Source organism: Limulus polyphemus, unplaced genomic scaffold, assembly GCF_000517525.1.
Source record: "Limulus polyphemus unplaced genomic scaffold, Limulus_polyphemus-2.1.2 Scaffold10684, whole genome shotgun sequence".
NCBI classification, from domain to species: Eukaryota; Metazoa; Arthropoda; class Merostomata; order Xiphosura; family Limulidae; genus Limulus; species Limulus polyphemus.
The window spans coordinates 7,711-11,304 of NW_013676294.1; the positions used below are offsets into that span (position 1 = coordinate 7,711).

The 3,594-nt window shown below is 29.9% G+C and overlaps 1 protein-coding gene across 1 annotated transcript in view; it reads left to right on the forward strand.

Annotated features, from left to right (window-relative positions):
* Window positions 1-2,116: 2,116 nt before the first annotated feature.
* LOC106476480 (phosphorylase b kinase gamma catalytic chain, skeletal muscle/heart isoform-like) overlaps window positions 2,117-3,594 on the forward strand; it is a gene marked incomplete at its 3' end in the record, with an annotated part of 6,084 nt that continues 4,606 nt past the window's right edge. The window contains exon 1 of the mRNA XM_022380338.1: window positions 2,117-2,234. The remainder of the gene's footprint in view (window positions 2,235-3,594) is intronic.

Sequence of the window (3,594 nt, forward strand, 5' to 3'; positions counted from 1 at the left end):
TAATATAAGTTTAACACGACAGCAAATGTACAACATTTCAACAAGGTTTTGTACATTGGTTTGGTACCTGATGATTACAAAACCTTGTTGAAACGTTGTACATTTGCTGTCGTGTTAAACTTATATTAAAGTTTTTCTTCTTTACCCATTCAAGCCATCTCCAACCATTAAATTTAAGCACTAATCAGACTTATGGATCAAATTAAAAGACAAACTGTAATTAAGGTAAAGCAACAGAAAACCATTTGACCCATATAGCCACCTCTCTTCCTCAAAGACCAACAATTAAAACATTAAATCCAAATTTAAAGTATCCTAACCATCAACAAATTATGTTCTTTATGAACATTTCTTTTATAAGTAATCTCCAGATCATTCCAGGAAGTCTATTGAGTGTTATGAGTTAATTAAGGTTTCTCTGTTTGTTGGGTATTTTATCTTGACATTCTTTAATATCGTGCATAGTTTTGTTTTTTTTTCAAATTGTTACTCTCACCCTTTAATTAAATGGGCTTCTGCATAAAAATTAACTCATTTTGTTATAGAAACAGAGAAATATGGTAGAATTAGTTTGATTGTATACGTATAAAAAAAATCATACAAGATATTCTATGCCGTTCATCTTTAAATTTCTCTGAAAGTTGCAAGCTAGTTTGCTAGGCAATTTTAAGAATTATTGAGTTCTGGGCAAAGAGGGTTTTGGTTTCCCCTGTTCCTTCATTATGCATATCCATATTTACAACCCATATATATTAAGTATTTTAGGAGAGTACAGTAATATCTACTATTTGCATATCTCAAAGTATAGTGGAGTCTGTTATGCATTCAATAAGATTCTTATAAAACAAAAATTAAGATTTTTAAGAAAATATGCCAGTATTGAACTTATCATTATTTTTTTGTATAATTATAATAGAGTTTTGGGTGAGTCTGGGTGCCTGTAGGTCAGCATTTTATAACCAGCTGTAGCTGATATGGCTTACATGTCATTCTGTGGTTATATCAATGGTTACATAATATAGCTGTTAGTAATACCTTGTCTAGTAGTTTCATAATATGTTGGTGCAGTTATATTGTGTAGCAAGTATTTTAAGCAGAAAGTTGGTTATTGTTAAGACTCATAGTGAACTCATTAGTTGAAAAAGTTTTCATTGGTCACATTATAGCATTTGTTCTGCATTGTTAAGTTAGTATATGGATACATGACTGATATAAGTCACTAAGGTGTCTAACTTTGTGAAATATAATTAACTAATGGCAAGGGTTACTGATGAAACAATGTATTCTTATCTCTCTCTAAATAAAAATGTAAGAACAGTATAGTTAATTAGCTATACTCATTACCAGTTTGATCTTTAGGTGAATTTCAGTAAACTTGCATTAACATTTGGAAGTTGGTTCAATATCAATAAAATCTGTAGTCTTGCTTGTGTAGAACTAGATGTATCTTAGCTATTTAGTACTAAGTTTTTAAAATATTCGGGCTTTACCTTTGATATAAATGGGGTAACGTTAATTGATGTATAGTATAGATTGGTATATATTAAAAAATTAAAGCTAGATTAAGAAATAAATGTGTGAATTATTACAATAAATAAACATAGGTGTCTCCAGGTGGCAGCAGGTGCAATACTTTGAAAACATATTGGAATTTGGAATGTTGCCCAGTGAACAGTAAAAAATAAAAATAGCTCAACATAAGGTTCAGATATACATCTGTGTTTTAGAGGTTAGTTATTTTTACGCTTGCTTTTCTAACAAAACACATCACTCTTTGACATTTTATGTGCAGAGGTTTGTGAGTTCTTAAATTTATTTGTTATATTTATTTCATCAGGCTGTAGTTCATGATCGACAACTATTAAATTCAGGTCATTGAGTGGAAACTCAGTAAGAAGTAAAAGTTTAAAGAATCCTGTTTGTTTTTTTTAACACAAAGAATTTGTTTGGTTTTTGAGACATTTTCTATCAAACAAGTTAATATGATTTTAAGGTTTTATGGATACTGCTAAAGAAACCCTAAAAACATTTGAGAAGGCAACTCAAAACTGGATTAAGAAGGTTTCGAGATATAAATTTTGTCTGCTGGAATTCGTTTACGAAGGACAAGAGTATATGGGAAATTTTCAAAGCCAGTCGAGAACTTTATAACGCCAAGATTCTGTACTGCTCACGTTGATTTGGAAAATTGAGTTAATTTTAAAATCTTTGAAAAGCAAGTTCTTCTTTTGAAGGTTAGTAAGTAGCTAAAGAATTGGTACGTGTTTCTAGTAAAATATAATAAGAGTGGTATATACATATATCAAAGTTATTCTAAGTATGTTATAGTTATAATGGGTGAAATTTCTATACAGATATTAAGGGTTTTTTTTTTACTTTAAATTAAATTTTTCTTCTCTCTGTGAGCATAAAACTAGATATATTTATATACTCTGTATGAACATAATACTAGGGGTGTGCGTTGATGGCTAAAACTCGTACAAGATTTTGGTTCGTGTATTTAAGCTTCTCCTCCTTTCTCTCTGAACAAAGTAGGTTTTGTAGAATATTTTTTCATTTGAAATGTTAACAAAAAAACAAGAAAATATATGAACTCTTGTTATGGTATGAATTTCTTTTCCAAGTTGGGGAAGCATAATTATAATGATCCTTTGCTAGCTTAGAAAAGGCATTCAAACTATAGCAGGTGTTGTTGTAACAAGTGGCTTATATGAATACCGTTCTAGCCATTACTCTGTTTGTTGTGTCCCAGCTGGTCTGTTGAGTTCTGTATTGAGTGAAATGCATCGGTAATAGATATTGCAGACATGGTTTGCTACTATAGCGTGCAGTCTACACAGATACTATCATCATCATCACCGTTTTTATGATTCACTAAAACATAGTTTCTTACTTAATAATTTAATAAGTTGTGTGTTCCAAAAAAGTACCTTAAATTTAGGTTATATCTGTGTTAGTTTTGATTGTTTGAATTTATTTTATTTTGATTATGTTTGCCCTAAAAACGTTATGTAATGATATTTTGTACTTGATTAATTTAAAAACATTATTTATAATAAATGGTGACAATTGCAAATAAACAAAAGTTAAAATGGTGATGATGATGATGACAGTATCTGTGTAGACCGTACACTATAGTGTAAATATCTTTGTAGATCGCACGTTATAGTGTAAATATCTTTGTAAACTGCACATTATAGTGTAAATATCTTTGTAGACTGCACATTATAGTGTAAATATCTTTGTAAACTGCACGTTATAGTGTAAATATCTTTGTAGACTGCACATTATATTGTAAATATCTTTGTAGACTGCACGTTATAGTGTAAATATCTTTGTAGACTGCATGCTATAGTGTAAATATCTTTGTAGACTGCACATTATATTGTAAATATCTTTGTAGACTGCACCTTATATTGTAAATATCTTTGTAGACTGCACGTTATAGTGTAAATATCTTTGTAGACTGCACATTATAGTGTAAATGTCTGTGGACTGCACATTATATTGTAAATATCTTTGTAGACTGCACATTATATTGTAAATATCTTTGTAGACTGCACATTATATTGTAAATATCTTTGTAGATCGCAC